Raw genomic sequence first — 22,460 nt, 5'->3', positions numbered from 1 at the left:
TCCATTATAGAGGAAATGGATTCCTTAGGATTGGATATCATGAGTAAGATATCATCAGCAAATGCCAACGTTTTAAGTGTATGGTGACCGACCCCTATGCCCCCAAAGGAAGGGATCATCTCCAGATATCTTAGTAAAGGATCAAGGGCAATATTAAACAACAAACGTGACAGAGGACAGCCCTGCCTCGTCCCCCTGAAGATGGAAAAAGGGGTTGACTGGATACTTTCAAACATTTTTATTGGATTAAAGTGGACCTTTTAACCAAATTTATCATGGTTAGAGGGCTGTCCACAACATGGACAACCCCTTCTTGATGCTTGCCCCCGATTCAATAAAAAAACTTTACTCGCCTTCCTCAGTGGCGCCGTTCCCACTGTGTCAGCACTCACGGTCCTGGAGTTCTTCTGCGGTTGTTGTGACACGTGCCTCCAGCACCCAAAATTTGTCATGGTTAGAGGGTTGTCCACTGCTTGGACAAACCCTTCTTGATGTTTGGCCCCTAGTAAATAAAAAAAACTTTACTCGCCTCCCTCGGTGGCGCTGTTCCCGTGGTGTCAGCACTTGCGGTCCTGGAGTTCTTCTGTGGTTGTTGTGACACGTGCCTCCAGCACCCAATCTGATCCGGCATCGCTGTGCCCGCCTTAGGACAAATCAAACATGAAGAGGAAGTTGGCGCTCTAGCTACTTTATCACTTGCTCTTCATGTTCAATTCAACAGGAGGCAGAGACAGTGACGTCAGCGCTGATTGGGCACTGGAGTCACGTGTCAAAACAGCACAGGAACCCTAGAGAACGGTGTTGGCATGGGAGGTGAGTATAAGCTTTTGTATTTTTTCGGGGCCAAGCATGGGGTATGAGGAGAAGTTGCCCATGTAGAAGACAACTTCTTTAACTAGACACATTATGCAATTTTGCCTCTCAGTTACGGCGATATTAGCAAAGTATTGGCACATATTAAATCAAAAAGAAAACGGTAAGTCCAAGTGGGTGTTATCAATTACTTTTCACTGGGGGCGTGTACTTCTTCTTCCTGTATGAGTTGCCCAATCATTACCAGGGAGCAGCACAGCAGAAAAAGACTGCGCCTCACCATAGCCTAGGTTTCTCAGTGTGTGAGATGTAAGGATACAGAGCTGATCTCCTGGTCTAACCTCCTGCATGATTAGACAGTGCTGGGTATAGCTCACAGAAGACACACCTTTCGGATAAGATCAATGTGTAGCTGTGTCATATTGCAAACCCTTCTATCAGCTTTCCTCCTCTTTTAGCACGGTCAGCTCGGCTCGGCTGACCCCTCACTTCTTGTCCAGAGGTAAAAGCTCAATTCTTTAAGCTCAGGATAAATAAATCTGATAATACACTGCACAATGAAATTCATAATTTTACCCATGAGTGGAATATAAATTTACCCTGATCCATTGCAATACATGTGTGTTAGTCTATTTTATGTCTGACGTTGTGTGCATGAACCAGTAGGCTCAGGATGTACAAACAGATTAAAAAAAAACATCTTTGTGACTTAAGATTTGTGATTTTACTCAAAGGCTGTTTATATTTGTAGCCAACTTAACAGAAATGGAGCAATCAACTGAGCTTCTCCTATGCACCATTTTATGGGGCACTTACTATTATTTTATTTGAGGGGAAAAAAATAGATCACAATGGCTGCCCCTATGTTTCTTTTGCTTGACTTTATTATGTAGCTACCATAGGAAAAAAAACAATAAAACCTGCAGTTTCTAATTGATGAGTAAATTATTTGATATACGGTACATACTGGAAGAAAAGCTTTTTTTGTTGTTGTCATTAAAGCGGAGGATTAATGCACAACTTCAGAGAAGTCTCCGTCATCATGCACAATGAATTTCCCATGCATTTTACTACCCAATTAGGGGATAATAAACTCTGTTGTAAATATGGTGAATTTACTTTTAATGAATATCTCCCATTGATTCTCAAGAGTAAACCAGAAAATCAGTAAAACTTCCAGGCGGTTCTCTGTGTTCCATCCACATGTTCCATTCTCTGTGTCCTGTCCACGTGTTCCATTCTCTGTGTTCCGTCCACGTGTTCCATTCTCTGTGTTCCGTCCACGTGTTCCATTTTCTGTGTTCCGTCCACGTGTTCCATTCTCTTTGTTCCGTCCACGTGTTCCAATCTCTTTGTTCCGTCCACGTGTTCCATTCTCTTTGTTCCGTCCACGTGTTCCATTCTCTTTGTTCCGTCCACGTGTTCCATTCTCTGTGTTCCGTCCACGTGTTCCATTCTCTTTGTTCCGTCCACGTGTTCCATTCTCTTTGTTCCGTCCACGTGTTCCATTCTTTTTGTTCCGTCCACGTGTTCCATTCTCTATGTTCTGTCCACATGTTCCATTCTCTGTGTTCCGTCCACATGTTCCATTCTCTTTGTTCCGTCCACGTGTTCCATTTTCTTTGTTCCGTTCACGTGTTCCATTATTTTTGTTCCGTCCACATGTTCCATTCTCTGTTTTCCGTCCACATGTTCCATTCTCTTTGTTCCGTCCACGTGTTCCATTCTCTGTGTTCCATCCACGTGTTCCATTCTCTGGTACTCCGTCTACGTTTTCCATTCTCTTTGTTCCGTCCACGTGGTCCATTCTCGGTGTTATGTCCACGTGTTCCATTCTCTGTGTTCCGTCCACGTGTTCCATTCTCTGTGTTCCATCCACATGTTCCATTCTTTTTGTTTCATCCACTCGTTTCATTCTCTCTGTTCTAGCCACGTGTTCCATTCTCTGTGTTCTGTCCACGTGTTCCATTCTCTGTGTTCCGTCCACTTGTTCCATTCCCTGTGTTCCATCCACGGCAATTCTCATCTCTTCTATTTCATTATGTGAAGCGTTTCAACTCGCTAATGTAATTTCTCCATGAAGGAAGCAAATTATAATATTTGTAGCATTTTTTAAATATTTTGGTATTACTGTAGAAGCTGACCACATAGTTCCCCCTTCCAGACATATTGAGCTACAATGAAGGCCCAGTCTTTTTCCTTTACTCAGCTGAAATATTCAGCCTTGGGACACAGAGCTTAACATATAGAAAAAGGATTTTAAGTTGGCAAAGTTTATGTTGAGAATTCTTTTCTCTTAAGTAATTATTAGAAAATATTTTCTCTAAATCAGTGTTTTGTTTTTTTTTTAAATGATGACACAAATGTATTGTTTTTAAAGGGAATCTGTCAGTAGGATAACCTCTTATAAGCCATCTGTATGGACATGTAGGTCATAGGTAGCTGAAAAAAATACCTATTATTATTAAGCTTTTGCATATACAGTTGTGGCCAAAAGTATTGACACCCCTGCAATTCTGTCAGATAATACTCAGTTTCTTCCTGAAAATGATTGCAAACACAAATTCTTTGGTATTATTATCTTCATTTAATTTGTCTTAAATTAAAAAAACACAAAAGAGAATGAAGCAAAAAGCAAAACATTGATCATTTCACACAAAACTCCAAAAAAGGGCCAGACAAAAGTATTGGCACCCTCAGCCTAATACTTGGTTGCACAACCTTTAGCCAAGATAACTGCGACCAACCGCTTCCAGTAACCATCAATGAGTTTATTACAATGCTCTGCTGGAATTTTAGACCATTCTTCCTTGGCAAACTGCTCCAGGTCCCTGATATTTGAAGGGTGCCTTCTCCAAACTGCCATTTTTAGATATCTCCACAGGTGTCTCCAACTTTGAATTTTTATGCCCTTAAATCACAGAGATACGGCACACAAAAAACTTGATAACTAACATTTCCCACATGTTTACTTTACATCAGCACAATTTTGGAACCAAAATTTTTTTTTGTTAGGAAGTTATAAGGGTTAAAATTTGACCAGCAATTTCTCATTTTTACAACATCATTTTATTTTTAGGACCACATCACATTTGAAGCCACTTTGAGGGGTCGATATGATAGAAAATACCCAAAAGTGACACCATTCTAAAAACTGCACCCCTTAAGGTGTTCAAAACCACATTCAAGAAATTTATTAACCCTTTAGGTGCGTCACAGGAATTTTTTTGAATATTTAAAAAAAAAATGAACATCTAACTTTTTTTCACAAAAAAAATACTTCAGGTTCAATTTTTTTTATTTTACCAAGGGTAACAGGAGAAATTGGACTGCAAAAGTTATTGTGCAATTTGTCCTGAGTACGCTGATACCTGATATGTGGGGGGGAACGACTGTTTCGGCGCATGGCAGAGCTCAGAATGGAAGGAGCGCCGTTTGACTTTTTCAATGCAAAATTGGCTGGAATTCAGATCGGACACCATGTCACGTTTGGAGAGTCCCTGATTTACCTAAACAGTGGAAACCCCCTACAAGTGACCCCATTTTGGAAACTAGACCCCCCAAGGAACTTATCTAGATATGTGGTGAGAACTTTGAACCCACAAGGGCTTTACAGAAGTTTATAACGTACAGCGGTACAATTAAAAAATCATATTTTTTCCACAAAAATGATCTTTTCACCCTCAATTCTTATTTTTCCAAGGGTAACAGGACCCTAAAAGTTATTGTGCAATTTGTCCTGAGTATGCTGATACCCCACATGTGGGGGTAAACCACTATTTGGGCGCATGGCAGAGCTCGGAAGGGAAGCAGCGCCATTTGACGTTTTTGGCTGGAATTGAGATCGGACACCATGTCGCGATTGGAAAACCCCTGATGTACCAAAACAGTGGAAACCCCCCACAAATGACACCATTTTGGAAACTAGACCCCCTAAGGAACTTATCTAGATGTGTGGTGAGCAGTTTGAACCCCCCAGTGCTTCACAGAAGTTTATAACGTCCGGGCGTGAAAATAAAAAATTCGTATTTTTTCCACAAACATGATCAATTAGTCCCCAATTTTTTTATTTTCCCAAGGGTAACAGGAGAAATTGAACCCCAAAAGTTGTTGTCCAATTTGTCCTGAATACGCTGACACCCCATATGTGGGAGAAAACTACTGTATGGACACACGTCAGGGCTCGTAAGGGAAGTAGTGACGTTTTGGAATGCAGACTTTGATGCAATGGTCTGCGGGTGTCATGTTGCCTTTGGAGAGCCCCTAATGTACCTAAACAGTGGAAACCCCCCACAAATGACCCCATTTTGGAAACGAGACCCCCTAAGGAACTTATTTAGATGTGTGGTGAGCACTTTGAACCCCCAAGGGCTTCACAGAAGTTTATAATGCCCGGGCATGAAAATAAAAAAATCGTATTTTTTCCACAAACATGATCAATTAGTCCCCAATTTTTTCATTTTCCCAAGGGTAACAGGAGAAATTGGACCCCAAAAGTTGTTGTCCAATTTGTCATGAGTACGCTGACACCCCATATGTGGGAGAAAACTACTGTGTGGACACACGTCGGGGCTTGGAAGGGAAGCAGTGACGTTTTGGAATGCAGACTTTGATGGAATGGTCTGCGGGTGTCATGTGCGTTTGGAGAGCCCCTGATGTACCTAAACTATTGAAACTCCCCACAAGTGACCCATTTTGGACACTAGACCCCCCACGGAACTTATCTAGATGTGTGGTGAGCACTTTGAACCCCCAAATGCTTCACAGAAGTTTATAACGCTCGGACGTGAAAATAAAAAAATCATTTTTTTCCACAAAAATGATATTTTCGCCCCCAATTTTTTTATTTTCCTAAGGGTAACAGGAGAAATTGGACCCCAAAAATTGTTTTTCAGTATGACCTGAGTAGGCTGATACCCTACATGTGGGGGGTAAAACACTGTTTGGGCGCATGGCAGAGCTTGGAAGGGAAGGAGCACCATTTGACTTTTTCAACTCAGAATTGGCTGGAATTGAGATCAGATGCCATGTTGCATTTGGAGAGCCCCTGATGTGCCCAAACAGTGGAAACCCCCAATTCTAACTCCAACCCTAACCCCAACACACCCCTAACCCTAATCTCAGCCCTAACCCTAGCCCTAACCCTACCCTAGCCCTAACCCTAATGGAAAAATGGAAATTAATACATTTTTTTTATTTTATTATTTTTCCCTAAGGGGGTGATAACGGGGGGTTTGATTTACTATTTATGGCGGTTTTTATATTTGGCAGCTGTCGCACGCTAAAAGACGCTTTTTTTTGTAAAAATATTTTTTGCATCACCACATATTGAGAGCTATAATTTTTCCGTATTTTGACCCACCGAGTCATGTGAGGTCTTATTTTTTGCGGGACGAGTTGACGTTTTTATTGGTACCATTTTCGGGCACGTGACATTTTTTGATCGCTTTTTATTCCGATTTTTGGGACGCAGAATGAACAAAAGCCAGCGTTTCATGAATTTCTTTAGGGGGGGTGCGTTTACACCGTTCCGCGTGCGGTAAAATTGATAAAGCACCTTTATTCTTCGGGTCAGTACGGTTACAGTGATACCTCATTTAGGTCGTTTTTTTATGTTTTGTCGGTTTTATGCAATGAAAACTATTTTATATAAAAAATATTTATTTTTGCATCGCTTTATTCTGCGAGCTATAACTTTTTTATTTTTTCGCTGATGATGCTGTGTGGCAGCTCGTTTTTTCCGGGACAAGATGACGTTTTCAGCAGTACCATGGATATTTATATGCGTCTTTTTGATCGCGCGTTATTACACTTTTTGTTTGGCGGTATGATAATAAATCATTATTTTTTGCTTAGTTTTTAATTTTTATTTTTTAAGGGGTTCGCTAAAGGGGTTAACTAATGGGATAGTTTTATAGTGCAGGTCGTTACGGACGCGGCGATACCTAATATGTGTACTTTTATTGTTTTGGTTTTTTTTATTTCCAATAAAAGGATTTATTTGGGGAATATTTTTTTTTTTTTCTAATTTATTTGGCGATTTTTTTTTTAATTTATATTAACACTTTTTTATTTTTTTTAAACTTTATTAAATAGTCCCAGGTGGGACATCACTGTCCTGTGACAGATCGCAGATCTGTCACATCACAGATCACTGTGACAGATCAGCGATCTGTCACAGGCATTGAAGCAGACTTCCTCATGCCTGCGCTTTGCAGGCACTGAGGAAGCCAGCTTCCTGCAGGCCCCCGAAGGCCCCCGTCGCCATCTTGGATTCGGGGGCCTGCAGGAAAGGAGCCCCCCGCAGCAGTGCTGCACATTGCGCTGCCGTGGGGGGCTCAGGGAAGCACGGAGGGAGCCCCCTCCCTGCCGATGCTTCCCTTTAACCCCCGGTACACCGCGATCGTGTTTGATCGCGGTGTGCAAGGGGTTAACGTGTCGGGGGCGGTCCGTGACCGCCCCTGACACATTGTGCCGGATGTCAGCTGTGATAATCAGCTGACACCCGGCCGCGATCAGCGGCGCTCACCACGTAGACGTACTATCCCGTCCATGGGCATAGGGGCCCAGGTCCCATGGACGGGATAGTACGTCGGATGTCAGAAAGGGGTTAAAGCAGATGTAACAGGATGAGACTTTCTATTTTCTGTAGCTCACGTGTCGGCTTTCGGCTTTACTGTATAAATTGGAATAATTGAGTCTGTCTTGACCGGGACATTGAAATATAATGGCAGAGAGAAAATTAAGAAAAAAACCTTTCATTCTGGAGGGCTCAGCACCTTCATGTATTACACAGCCCAGTGATTTTAGTGGCACTTTTTAATTACTAATTTTTCTGTAATGAACATGCCAAGAATTACTGGTGAATTGTGGGCTGCAATTTCCAGGGGCAAGTATTTTGCACCTCTTTACCCAATAATTTTTAGCACTCCCTTCCACCAATCTGTTGGGCTCTGTTGTCCTTATGTTTTGCATTTTGACCTCCTATATTCCTTTTTTTTTCTGAACTTGATAGCTGGTTTGATCAACTGTCATGTGCCCCTAACAGCTGAAATTGCGATCCACCTGCGGCTGCTAACATGTTAAATGCCACTGTCAATCTCTGACAGCGGCATTTAACACATGCGTGCCGGAAGCGTGTCACAAACCACACCCACGGACGCCCCTGGAGATGATGATTTCTGCTACACATAGCAAGGCTATACGTAGCACAAGCGATCAGATGATTGCAGCTTCAAGTCTTCTATGGAGACTACTGTATTGAAGCAAGTCAAAAGTGGAAAAAAAATGTTTTAAAAAATATAAAAAAAGTTTAAAGTTTATATTTCCCTAGTCAAAATAAAACAATACAAAAAAACGATCATATATTTCATATTGCTGCATTAAGAAACTCCCAATTTATCCAAATACAAAGGCAACCTGATTGGTAAACTACATAACGAGTAAAAAATCCAAACCGCAAAATTACGTTTTTTTGTTCTTAGCAACGGGTGATTAAAAAATCGTATCTACCCTAAAATGCTATCACTAAAAACGTCAGCTCGGCGCGCAAAATATAAGCCCTGACCCAGCCCCAGATCCCAAAAAATGGAGACGATACGGATCTCAGAAAATGGTGCAATTTTTTTTTTTATTAAACTTTGGATTTTTTTTCACCACGTAAATAAAAAACAATCTATACAAGTTTGGTATCTGTCATCTCATAATGACCTGGCGAATCATAATGGCAGGTCAGATTTAGCATTTGGTGAACATGGTAAAAAAATAAAAAAAACTGTTGTGGAATTGCACTTCTATACTTCTCCAGCAGTGATGGTGGATCTGCTGGACCTCAGGGCGCTGGATGTGGAGGTTTACCGTCTTTTAGATGTCTGTAGGGGAGCGGCAACAACATGTAAACACGCGGGCAGCCCTGGATAATCCACGCCGGCAGGATGATAAGATCCGGCGGAAGGTGGAACCTCTTCTCTTTTTCTCCTTTTTTACATTCTCTGGGCTTTCTTGCTCTGCATTTGGATTTATTGCAGATTTTCTTTTCTCGATGTCTGATGCTTGGGTACACTCTGGATGGGACTTTGAATTCTCATTGTTCATCGTGATGGTAGCGATGGTGCATAGTTTAGAAAGCCTTTCAGAGGATGACGTAAAATTTTGGAAGTCAAGGTCCTTGTCCTCACTTGTGTCCTCTTCATTCTCTGAGACCATAAGCATGTCTCTATGAGCGTGATTGATAAAGAGGCTGGTGTCCACATCTGACACAAGATGAGGAATATACATCGGCTTCTGATTTAGAAGATTGTCAAAATCTATTTTTTTCATGAACGGATGATCCTTAATCTCAAATGCTCCACCTGTCCCAAGTCTTTGCTCAGGATTTTTTTTGAGCAGGTCAGTGATGAGGTTCTTAGCCTCACGGGGTGGACAGCGTTTGTAATTCCAAGGTATTTTTCCCATGACAATCATTCTTTTAAGCTCAGGTATGAAATCCGTATCAAATGGTAAAGATCCCACCAGAAATTCATAGAGGATGATCCCCATTGACCACCAGTCAACAGGTCTTCCGTAGTCTTTCATTAGGATGACCTCTGGGGCCATGTAATTCAGGGTACCACAATTCTCAAGGTCCTTGAACTCTCTGGAGATGTCCTTCACTGATTGCTTGTAGTTGTTGGTTTTTGGTATCATGACACCAATTTTTGAAAGCCCAAAATCGGCGACTTTAATGTGCCCAGCAGTTGTAATCAGTAGGTTGTACGGTTTTAGATCTCGATGCACCACACCATAGCTGTGCAGGTATTCCACAGCAAGAACTGTTTCTGCAAAGTACAGACGGGCCAAGGGGATAGATAAACGGCCCCTGGTGCTTAGAAGGGACCCACAGTCTCCACCTCCAACATACTCCATGACCATACACAGGTGAGATCTAGTAGGGAAGGAGCAGAGCATGGAGACCACAAAGGGACAATCAGCGAAGGTCATGATGTCCCTCTCCAGAAAGGCCGCTTCCACGTGTTTTTCAGTTTCCAGGTTCTTCGCCATTTTCTTCATAGCGAAGATCTGCTGTGAGTATTTGTGCTGCACTAAGTAGACAGCGCCAAAACATCCGCCGCTGATCAGTTTGGATGTCTCGAAGTCGCTCATATGCGGCTTTCTCGCCGGGATTAATGATTCCATCAAGTTAGTGGCAGGCTCGTGGATCTCTGGCATCTCACAGATCACACTCTCAGTATCCGGCAGCTCAGGGGTTTCTGTGGTCAGATCGCTGCTCGGCCCCGCCTGACTCGGGTTAGGGTCTGGGGATTCCAGGGGGACATTTTCCCCATCTTTGTACTCGCCTTGTGGTGTCTCCAGGCATTTCGGGGAACGGGCCGGACCTCCTAGCACATACAGGACTTTTTCGGCCAGTTCTTTAACAAAAGCCAAATCTCCATCTTGAGATTTTTCTTCAGCCTGCTGTAGTAATGTCCTGATGTTCCGGGTTAAATCCGTCAGATACTCTGAGGTAAGACGGTCTTGGTGGTATTTGGTCAGGCAGTCCTGCACTAGCTCCACCACCAGCCGGTGAGTGAAGCCGAGGACGCCATCGGGTGGTAGAAGCTTAATGTCAGAGCAATGGGTGTAAATAATCTCCAATAATCCTTCTACCTGAAGCTTGTCTAGAAGAAATTCAGCCATAGCGAAAAATTGCAAATGCACTCAGTCACTAGGGAGCCAAAATGGCAGTCGGAACCCTGTGTACACAGTATAAGTAACTGCGAGCGGTGATGTCATAATGGTCGACCATCTGTGATATCATAATGGCCGACCATCTGTGATGTCATAATGGCCGACCATCAGTGATGTCATAATGACCGACCATCTGTTTTCAAACATTTTTTTTTTTTAAACCGTCTTTATTGAGTGTATTACAAAATATACATATAATGTCCAATAACATAACAGAAGAACATTTATGCAATATTATTAACATTAGACGGCATTTTTTCAACTATAACCCCCCCGCCCCTCCCCCTCCACTCCCCCGGGCAAACTCCATAACTTCGTAACACAATTTCATTCCAGTCTAACAGGGATATTACCGGCAAGCTGCTCTCTCATATACCAGTTGGTGAGCTGGAAACAACTATGTATCGCTTGGCTTGTGGAAGATGTCTGAGTATTGATAAAAGAGGACCATGTGAAAAAAAAGCGGTCAGTGTCTTTTTCTTTATTAAGTAAGGTCTCTATCCAATCCATTTTGAAGAGATATGTTACTTTTGTAGTAATTAAGCTTAAAGAAGGTGTTGCATCCTGTGCCAACAAACGGAGAATGCTTTTACGTGTGGCTGCCGCCCATATGAACAAGATGCGGCGCTGCTGGACAGAAAGCCTCACCAACTGGTCCTGTGCGAGAATATTAAATATGGCCCACTCTGGGGAGTGAGAGATAGATATGCCAGTATCCCACACCTCTCTTATTATTGGGCAGTCCCAAAGGCAATGGAGAATATCAGCTGGAGAGTGTAAGCATTTAGGGCAGGGATAGTCCCCTGAGGGGGACATTTTAGACTTGACCTCCGGGGAGATGTATGCTCTATGAAATATCATAAGAGACATGGTTATGTAACTATCATATGGTAATATAGAGTTCATACGCAGAGTGGCTTTCAAAAGGTCATTTACCCGACAGTTCGTTAATTGAGCAACCCATTTTCCAGGGCCTGGTGAAGAGTCTGACCAATGCTCTAATGATTTATATAAAAGACTCATAGAATAAGTTCCCATTTGGGCTTTAATGGATATTAAATTTAGAGGGTGTGTTCTAGCATCATCCGTTATGTCTCGCAATATTGAGCTTACGTAATGTCTAATTTGAGAGATAGTAAAATTGTCTTCTGTAAGGATTGGGTATTTGAAAGCCATGTCCTCTAAGGTAAGAAGGCATTGATTATTTGTTAACGTATCTCGGACCAGTCTACACCCATTGTTTCCAAGCACCTTGTAAATGGGAGGTGACTTGCCTTATAGAAAAGAGGGGTTACCTTGAATGGGAAGAAACATCGAGATGTGGGGGTCAAGACCGCTAACTCGTCTAGCTTGACGCCATCCCAAGATTACCGACCATAATAGAGGATTATCTCTAACCTCCACTGGAATTTCAGCATTTCGTAGGTGAAGCAATGCTGGGAAGCTGAAGGGTCTACACATGGCCTCATCTATTGGGGTATTAGTGAAGTGATTAAAGGCGTATATCCAATCAAGGGAATGGCGAAAAGCAGCCTCTATACTGTAGAGGCGTAAATTTGGGAGATTAAGTCCACCCAAAGATTTGATTTGCTGTAGCTTAAAAACACTAATTCTAGAGCCCCCTTCTGAGCCCCAAATAAATTGGCAGAAGGCTCGTGTCAGTAGCCTATCATCAGCTTTAGAAAGTAGAACCGGGAGCGTCTGTAAAGGAAAGAGTATTTTAGGGAAAGAGATCATATAAATTAGATGGGCTCTCAATGGAAGAGAAACAGACCACAATTGAGCTGAAAAAAAAAGAAATCCATCAGAGTTATAGCAGAAATGTTAGGAGTGACCAAATCAACAGTTTGGCACATTATGTAAAAAAAAAAGCTTGGGAATTCAAAAAGGCCTGGACGTTCATCAAAGACAATAGTGGTGGATGATCACAGAATCTTTTCCATGGTGAAGAAAAACCTCTTCACAACATCCACCTAAGTGAAGATCACTTTTCTAGTAAGTAGGTGTTTCAGTCTACCACAAAGAGAGCACTTAATGAAAACAAATATAGAGGGTTGACCACAAGGTGCAAACCATTAACCCCTTCACGCCGCAGCTCTTTTTCGTTTTGCATTTTCATTTTTCGCTCCCCATTCTTCCAAAAACCATAATTTTTTTATTTTTCCATCAATATGGCCATGTGATGGCTTGTTTTTTGGGGGGACGAGTTGTACTTTTGAACGACACCATTGGTTTTACCATGTCGTGTACTTGAAAAAGGGAAAAAAATTCCAAGTGCGGTGAAATTGCAAAATAAGTGCAATTCCACAACTTTTTTGGATTTTTTTTAACCATGTTCACCAAATGCTAAAATTGACCTGCCATTATGATTCTCCAGGTCATTATGAGTTCGTAGACACCAAACATGTCTAGGTTGTTTTTTACTTGAATTGTGAAAAAAATTTGTTAAAAAAAAATTGTGTCATTTTCCGAGACCCGTCGTGTCACCATTTTTCGTGATCTGTGACTGGATGGTGGCATATTTTTTGCATGCCGAGCTAACGTTTTTAATGGTACCATTTTGGTGTGGATACGATCTTTTTTTCACCCGTTATTGCATTTTAATGCAATGTTGTGGCAACCCAAAAAACATAATTCTGGCGTTTTGACTTTTTTTCTCCACCAAGCGTTTACCAATCAGATTAATTTTTTTATAGCTTCATAGATGGGGCGATTCTGAACGCAGCGGTACCAAATATGTGTATTTTTAATTTTTTTTAATTGTTTTATTTTGAATGGGGCGAATGGGGGTGATTTGAACTTTCATATTTTTATTTTTTTTTTATATTTCTAAAAACTTTTTTTTTTTTACTTTCTGCCTGCTTCAATAGTTTTCATGGGAGACCAGAAGCTGCAGTTGTCTGATCGCCTCTGCTACATACAGGCGATGATCAGATCGCCTGTGTGTAGCAGAAATGCTCACTTGCTATGAGCGCCGATCACTGGGGGGGCGCTTATAGCAATCCAGCAATTACAACCAGAGGTGTCTCCTGCAGACCCCGGGTTGTCATGCCAGCCCATTGATGGGCGGGATTTGTGACGCGCTTCCGGCGCGATCACATTAAATACTGCTGTCAGAGATTGACAGCAGCATTTAACAAGTTAACAGCTGCAGGTGGATCGTGATGCCACCCGCGGTTGTTAGGGGCACATGTCAGCTGTTCAAAACAGCTGACATGTGCCAGGAAAGATGTGGACTCAGTGCTGGAGCCCATACTAAAGGGAGGGATACAACATACGCAGTACTAGAATGGCGCATGTCGTGAAGTTAATCAGCCTTAAAAATAGAAAGGCCAGATTAAACTTTGCCCAAAAAAATCTAAAGAAGTCAGCCCAGTTCTTGAAAAGCATTCACAGGACAGATGAAACTAAAATCAACCTGTACCAGAATGATGGGCAGAAGAAAGTATGGAGAAAGCTTGATAATAGCTCATGACCAAAAGCACAACACATCCTCTGTAAAACATGGTGGAGGCAGTGTGATGGCGTGGGCATGAATGGCTTCCGATGGCACTGGGTCACTAGTGTTTATTGATGATTTGACTGAAGACAGAAGCAGCTGTATGAATTCTGAAGTGTACAGGGCTATACTCTGCTCAGATTAAACCAAATGCAGCAAGGTTGATTGGATGGCACTTCACAGTACAGATGGACAATGACTCAAAACATACTTTGAAAGCAGCACAAGAGGTTTTTAAGGCAAAGAAGTGGAATGTTCTGCAATGGCTGAGTCAATCACCAGATCTCAACCCCATTGATCAGAATTTCACATGCTTAAGACATAACTTAAGTCAAAAAGGAGGAAACCCGGCGTTTGTTAACATCCATGGCTTCCAGACTTCAAGCAGTCATTGCCTGCAAAGGATTCTCTACACAGAGATAAAAATAACATTTTATTTATGGTAAAGTTAATTTATCTAATTATCATAGAATCATGGAATGCTAGAGTTGGAAGGGACCTCCAGGGTCATCATGTCCAAACCCCTGCTCAATGCAGGATTCACTAAACTATCTCAAGCAGATGTCTGTCCAGCCTTTGTTTGAAGACTTCCATTGATGGAGAACTCACCATCTCTCATGGTAGCCTGTTCCACTAATTAATCGCCCTCACTGTCAAAGTTTTTTTTATAATATATGATCTGTATCTTATCCCTTTCAGTTTAATTCTATTGCTTCCCATGTGCAAATGAGAATAAGGATGATCCTGCTACACTGTGACATCCCTTCTGATATTTGTAGACAGCTATTACGTCTTCTCTTATCTTTTTTGCAGGCTAAGCATTCCCAGATTCTGTAGTTGTTCCTCATAGGACATACTTTGCAGTCCGCTCACTATACTGGTAGCTCTTCTCTGCACTTGATTCATTTTTTTGTCTTTTTTAAAATGTAGTGCCCAGAACTGGACACAGTATTCCAGATGAGGTCTGACCAAGGATGAGTAGAGGGGGATAATTATTTCACATGATCTAGACTGCTTTTCTTCTCTAGTAATAGCTATCCCTCCTAGCTTTGCATCGTCTGCAACTTTGATTAGTTTACTTTCAGTTCCTTTATGTAGATCATTTATAAAAATGTTGAACAACATTGGTGCCAAGACAGAGCCTTGTGGTACTCCAGTTGAAACACTCTTCTAATTGGACATGCAACCATTTATTACCACTCTTTGAGTGCAATCACTGAGCCAGTTATGAATCCAACTAATCTTGTCAATCCTATTATTGGTAATTTTTGCAAAAAGAATAGTATGAGAAACTTTATAAAGTGCTTTGTTAAAGTCAATATATAGTATATCTACCGCATTTCCCTGATCCACACAGTCAGTGATTCCATCATAGAAGGAAATAAGATTTGTCTGACATGACTTGTTTGCTACAAACCCATGCTGGCTTTGGTTAATTACTATATTCTTATCCAAGTACTTACATACATTCTATTTAATAATTTGTTCAAAGATCTATTTTTACTTTTACTTTAATTACTTTTGTATCCCTGAAATGAGGCGGCTTTGTAATAAATGGTTGCAATTCCTAAATATTTCACAGCATATTTTTGTTTAACCCTTTAATTAAACCTGCAAGTCTACATTTCAATTGAATCTCAGTTGTTTCCTTTCAATTACAAAATTGCAGCATTTAGAGGCCAAATCATGGAGATTAAGTCCCTGTACAAATATTTCTGCACCTAACTGAATTACATGTGTTAGAAATAGAGATGAAGACATTTTTGAAAATTTGATTTGGTTTATTCATTCAGTTTGGCTGGAAAATTAAATTCTGACCAAATTGATTCATCCTGAATCGAAAGTGTCCTGAAGAGACATTTATATAAAACTAGCTGAAGAGCCCGGCGCTGCCCGGGCATAGTAACTACCGTAACTACGGTTAGTAATAACAAATTATAATGATTATATATATATATATATATATAAAGCTGAGTGTAGAGCCCCGCCCACTTCGCATAGCCACATTCACTATAATATCCCACATCATCTCGTCAGCCAGAGCTACCGGACTACTACCCCTAATATCCCACATCATCCCGTCAGCCAGAGCCACCGGACTACTACCCCTAATATCTCACATCATCCCATCAGAGCCAGTAAAAATAGAATAGTGAAATTGCACAGAAACATGGTTCACTAAGATCCCAGGTTTTCTACTGATCAGGCTGATATTCTCACTTTTCTGCCACCATAAATATCACAGTCATTCTTTTCACCAATGAACAGGCACAAACTTATACATTAGTACAGCTGAGAAACCTTCACACACATTTTCATGCACCGTCAACTTGTAATTTGTCCGGCTGAGTTGCTCATGGGTGTACAGCATCTGTATGCAGTATAGTATCATATTTAATGGGTTGTTATGGGAAAAGCATTACGTGTTATATGGGTATATTCAGGTGAACTATGGGGAAAGAAGCATTTTAAAAAAACTCACAGCATCAGAGCACAGTAACACATCAATAATGCATAAAAGTGTCTGTGAGAAAATATTAAATCCACATGACATTTAATATGTGCACTTTCCTACATTCATGTGTGTCACTTAATGATACCACACAGGAGGGGGGATTCATTTCTGTCATGTACTCACTGCTCCTTTCTGGGGGACAGACGATGGCTGGAGCTTATGTTCCTGGGGATGCTAGATTTCTCCCACCATGTCAGTGTCTGCTGAGGTGTTGTCAAGTGGGAAAACTTGCGCATAGCAACCAATCACAGCTCAGCTACTTTTAACCAGCTCTGGTGAAATGAGAGATGCTTAGTGATTGGTTGCAATTAAAACTGTTGGTCATAGCAACCAATCACAGCTGAGCTTCTTTTGAACAGCTCTGGTGAAATGAAAGATGCATCGTGATTGGTTGGTGATACACACACACACACACACACTGATTTTTATATATAGATGTAGTAATCGCAGGTACACGGGATGCAGTGACGAGGCGAGAGACGGGAGGAACTTTAAGATGTAACTTTTATATATATATATATATATATATATATATATATGCCTATAGGGGCTATCTCGAGCAACCAAACAAGTTAACAGCAGTTATCCTTGCAGGGATCAACACAAGAATACAATGGTAACACAAACACGACTAACCCTGCAAAAAATGTTAACTAAAACGTGTCACTTATCCTCTCTGATGTCCGGCAGAGCGATGGTCGATGATGCTTCGGCATATCAGCTGCTGGGCCCAGCCGATGAGGATTTGGTGGAGACTTCGGGCGTTCCTACGCCCCGGAGAAGTGGGGGCACAGCAGGCCCCTGAAGAGTTCCTCTGCCCAGGGTCCAGACAGCGTAGGCCACAGCTGCGGGGGCCGCAGGCGGCAGCAGACAGGCCGCAACTGTGGACTGGAGTGGATCGGTGGCGACCACGGGCGGCAGCAGATGGGCTGCATCCACGGGGTGGAGTCAGGCGTCGGCTGCCGAGGGCGGAAGCGGTCGGGCCGCACCCGCGGGCTGGAGTCGAGCGGTGGCTGCCACGGGCGGGAGAGGATGGGTCGCATCCATGGGGTGGAGACGGGCATCGGCTGGCACGGGCGGAAGCGGTCGGGTTGCACCCGCGGGGTGGAGTTGGGCGTCGGCTGCCGCGGGCGGGAGCAGTCGGGCCGCACCCACTGGGTGGAGTCGGGCGTCGGCTGTCACGAGCGGGAGCGGTCGGGCCGCACCCGTGGGGTGGAGTCGGGCGGAGGCAGCAGCGGGTGGCAGATGACAGGCCACACCCAGGGGGCAGAGCCGGACGGTGTCTCTCCGTTGGACGGCTCGGTGCCATCTCTCTTCTGCTAGCGGTGAGTCTCCCTTCAGTCTCTTCTGTCACTGCTCTGCTCTCCTTGCTCTGGTTCTGGCTCTCGCTCTGGCTCTCTGGCGCCCTCTAGCTTCCTCTCTTCTCTCCTGCTACATCGACTGACCCCTACTGCCGTCCTCAGCCCCTTTTATAGTAGCTCCTCCCCCAACCTTTCTAGAAGTCTCTGCGGTCCATCCCCCAATTGTGTCCCCCAGAAACAGTCTCCCTAGGAACCTTGGTGATGGCCCCCTTGGTTCCGGCCTGGGTATACAGAGGGGACTCCTCCTCCTACACTGAGATAATATACTGAATTGTCCTAGGTCTACTCCTCACCTGTCCTGCCATCGCAGCTCCCCACCATCTTCTCTCATTTTTGATGTGGATATTCTTCTAGTCTCCAGCCTTCTCCTTGAGTCTTCCTGTGCTGTATAGGCCTCATGTGGTCACTTGTGTGTCAGACCCCATATGAATGGGTGAGGCTCAGTCAGAGCAGGAAGACCGGAAAAACGGAGGCTGGATGAAGATATAGAGGCCAAAAGAATTGAAGACTGGTAGACAGGGTGCGGAGCTGCGGCGGTAAGACCGATGAGGGGTAGGCCTCAGAAAGGTGCTTTATTATTTTGTAACCTCTTCTGAATCTGAACACAGTTTATGGAATACAGAATTTTTTGCATGTAAAATTACAACAAAATCTTATTAATATCCTGTATTTCAGTTGAACATTTCTATCACATTCCCATTTCATGGTGTCGGGGGATTGCTATGATATTCATTGATTTCACATATCCTTTATGTGCAGTAAAAAGTGAGCAACATTTCAAGATAGACCCAGAAGAGGGGAGTGATGTGTAGGAAGATCACTTTATTGCTCTGATTTAGGCTGTGTGCCCACGTTGCGTTTTTTAAGCGTTTCCACAGCGCTTTTAGACAAGCATTTCTTCTGCGGAAACGCTTAAGAAAAGCATCTAATGTAATAGATAGAATGGAAAACGCACATGTTGTGCTAATGGTGCGTTTTTTTCCGCTGCGGAAACGCTTAGCGGAAAAAAACGCAGCATGTTCATTAATTGTGTGGAATCGCGTGCGATTCCACATACATACACTGTAATTGCAGAAACGCATAGGAAAACGCATGTCAAAACGCTTGACAATCGCGTCAAAAATGCATGTCAAAAAGCGCATGCGGTTTCCCTGGCAACGGCATGCATTTCTGCTCAGGAAAAAAACGCTTGAAAAACGCTACGTGGGCACATAGCCTAAATGTTACTACAATGTTGTATGTAAATATACAGAATAAAGTCTCGCTGACACGAGCATATAAATCAGACAAGTGCACTCAGAAAAAAAAAATAGTATTGCACTTTGACCAATGTTATTCAATAAGGCAATGCTGATCTACGTTTTTTTTCTCTGCAGTATTCAGAGTGAGGATAACATTTGCAGCATGCTGCAACTTGACTCCAAAATCGGGCGAGCGCGAGAACAAAAATCTGATTTCATACAGAGCCACAGGATAGCATCCGATTTTTAAGGATACATTGCCATTCTGTAAGAGAGCCAATTGTAAATGATCCTGTAAATGATTAATAGCTGCTGAGTAAAAAAAACAAATTTAATACGGATGACAAATGAGTGATGAGCGAGTATACTCGTTGCTCGGGTTTTCCCCAGCATGCTCGGGTGTCCTCCGAGTATTTTGGCGTGCTCGTAGATTTGATTTTCGTCGTCTCAGCTGCATGATTTGCGAATGCTAGACAGCCTGAATACATGTGTGGAATGCCTGTTTGTTAGGGAATTCCCAAATGTATTCAGCCTGTCTACAAGTCGCAAATCATGCAGCTGAGACGACGAAAACCAAATCTCCGAGCACTGCAAAATACTCAATCACCCGAGCAACGAGTATACTCGCTCATCACTACAAGAGAGAGGTGAAAAATAAGTTGTCCCACTCTCCTTGAAATGTGTGATACTCTGTGGCTTTGTTAAAGGGGTTGTCCGGGCTTTTCACATAATCTCAGTACATATCTGGGCTGCAGAATTATGACAATAAGTAATTTACTTTCTGTCACTAGTTTACACGGTTTTCTAGATATTCTGAACAGAACGTCCAAGGGGGCGGGGTGTTATGGCATTAAAATGAGAACTGGTCATTTCCTCCTACTCTACTAAAAACATGCCGTCTATAGCAACAACCCCACCCTCCATAGCAACAGGCCCTCCCCGTCCACATAAAGAAGCCCTCATCACACAGTAACAAATCCTCCCCGCCGCTTCATTCCCCCCCTTCCCCCCGGCGCCATACCCCCCCTCGCTGCCGCTCCATTCCCCCCCTTCCCCCCAGCGCCATCCCCCCCTCCCTGCCACTCCATTCCCCCCCACCACGCTGGTCCGTCTCACCCGGTCTTCACATTGCAGATGAAACCTGCAGCAGGGAAGGAGCGGGTCATGTGACAGGCTCTGCGCACGTCACTTCAGCCCGCCTGTCACATGACCCTCTCATTCCCGGCTGCAGTTTTCACCGGCAATGTGAAGACCGGGTGAGGTCAGAGCGGCGTGGAGGAGGGGGGATGGAGAGACGGGGGGGGGGAATGGAGCGGCAGGGAGGGGGGGAATGGAGCGGCACGGAGGGGTGGAATGAAGCGGCGGGGAGGATTTGTTACTGTGTGATGAGGGCTTCTTTATGTGGACTGGGAGAGCCTGTTGCTATGGAGGGTGGGGTTGTTGCTATAGACGGCATGTTTTTAGTAGAGTAGGAGGAAATGACTAGTTCTCATTTCAATGCCATAACACCCCCCCCTTGGACGTTCTCTTCAGAATATCTAGAAAACCGTGCAAACTGGTGACAGAAAGTAAATTACTTATTGTCACAATTCTGCAGCCCAGATATGCACTGAGAATATGTGAAAAGCCCGGACAACCCCTTTAAAGCAGAGGATTAATGCACAGCTTCAGAGAAGTCTCCTTCATCATGCACAATGAATTTCCCATGCATTTTACTACCCAATTAGGGGATAATAAACTCTGCTTGTAAATATGGTGAATTTACTTTTAATGAATATCCCCCATTGAGTCTCAAGAGTAAACCAGAAAATCAGTAAAACTTCCAGGCGGTTCTCTGTGTTCCATCCACGTGTTCCATTCTCTGTGTTCCGTCCACGTGTTCCATTCTCTGTGTTCTGTCCACGTGTTCCATTCTCTGTGTTCCGTCCACGTGTTCCAATCTCTGTGTTTTGTCCACGTGTTTAATTCTCTTAGTTCCATCCACGTGTTCCATTCTTTGTGTTCGTCCATGTGTTCCATTCTTTTTGTTCCGTTCACGTGTTCCATTATCTGGTGTTCCGTCTACGTGTTCCATTCTCTTTGTTCCGTCCACGTGTTCCATTCTCTGTGTTCCGTCCACGTGTTCCATTCTCTTTGTTCCGCCACGTGTTCCATTCTTTTTGTTCCGTCCACGTGTTCCATTCTCTTTGTTCCGTCCACGTGATCCATTCTCTGTGTTCCGTCCATGTGTTCCATTCTTTTTGTTCCGTCCACGTGTTCCATTCTCTTTATTCCGTCCAGGTGGTCCATTATTTTTGTTCCGTCCACGTGTTCCATTCTCTGTGTTCCGTCCACGTGTTCCATTCTCTGTGTTCCGTCCACGTGTTCCATTCTCTGTGTTCCGTCCACGTGTTCCATTCTTTTTGTTCCGTCCACATGTTCCATTCTCTATGTTCTGTCCACATGTTCCATGCTCTGTGTTCCATCCACGGCAATTCTCATATCTTATATTTCATTATGTGAATCGTTTCAACTCGCTAATGTAATTTCTCCATGAAGGAAGCAAATGATAATATTTGTGGCATTTTTTAAATATTTTGGTATTACTGTAGAAGCCGACCGCATAGTTCCCCCTTCCAGACATATTGAGCTACAATGAAGGCCAAGTCTTTTTCCTTTACTCAGCTGAAATATTCAGCCTTGGGACACAGAGCTTAACATACAGAAAAAGGATTTTAAGTTGGCAAAGATTATGTTGAGAATTCTTTTCTCTTAAGTAATTAGTAGAAAATATTTTCTCTAAATCAGTGTTTTTTAAAAATATGATGACACAAATGTATTGTTTTTAAAGGGAATCTGTCAGTAGGATAACCTCTTTTAAGCCATCTGTATGGACATGTAGGTCATAGGTAGCAGAAAAAAATACCTATTATTATTATTATTATGCTTTTACCTATATAGCCATATTCCACAGCGCTTTACATACATTATCTTCACTGCCCCCGATGGGACCCACAATCTAAATTGCCTTTTGGTATGTCTTTGGATATCTGTGTTCCGATGTCATATTCTAGAGAAATCCACAATTTTTTTCAATATGTAAATTAGCTGTTAATTTCTATGGACCCCATACAGACCTCCCTGAAAATCCTCTTCCAGAGCTTATTTAAATGAAAGAGGGTGTTGCCACTCTGAGACATGTAGATCAGGAGAGCAGACTGTCTGTCATTACATGTCTCCACTGGAAACGCCCCCTTTTATTTACAGTAAGCCTTGGATGCAGATGCTCAGGGAGATCTATATCCGGCCCATAGATCTTAACAGCT

At 42.9% G+C, this 22,460-nt stretch overlaps 1 protein-coding gene and 1 pseudogene across 1 annotated transcript in view; both read right to left on the bottom strand.

The window, feature by feature from the left end:
• LOC141097313 (cell cycle control protein 50C-like) overlaps positions 1 to 22,460 on the bottom strand; it is a 132,614-nt gene that overhangs the window by 77,205 nt on the left and 32,949 nt on the right. The window lies entirely within an intron of this gene.
• LOC141097285 (microtubule-associated serine/threonine-protein kinase 3 pseudogene) lies at positions 8,667 to 10,020 on the bottom strand (annotated as a pseudogene).

The sequence above is a fragment of the Dendrobates tinctorius genome, unplaced genomic scaffold (assembly GCF_039654945.1).
Source record: "Dendrobates tinctorius isolate UK_male_01 unplaced genomic scaffold, ASM3965494v1 ptg000084l, whole genome shotgun sequence".
NCBI classification, from domain to species: Eukaryota; Metazoa; Chordata; class Amphibia; order Anura; family Dendrobatidae; genus Dendrobates; species Dendrobates tinctorius.
This window is presented reverse-complemented; position numbering and strand designations above follow the sequence as displayed.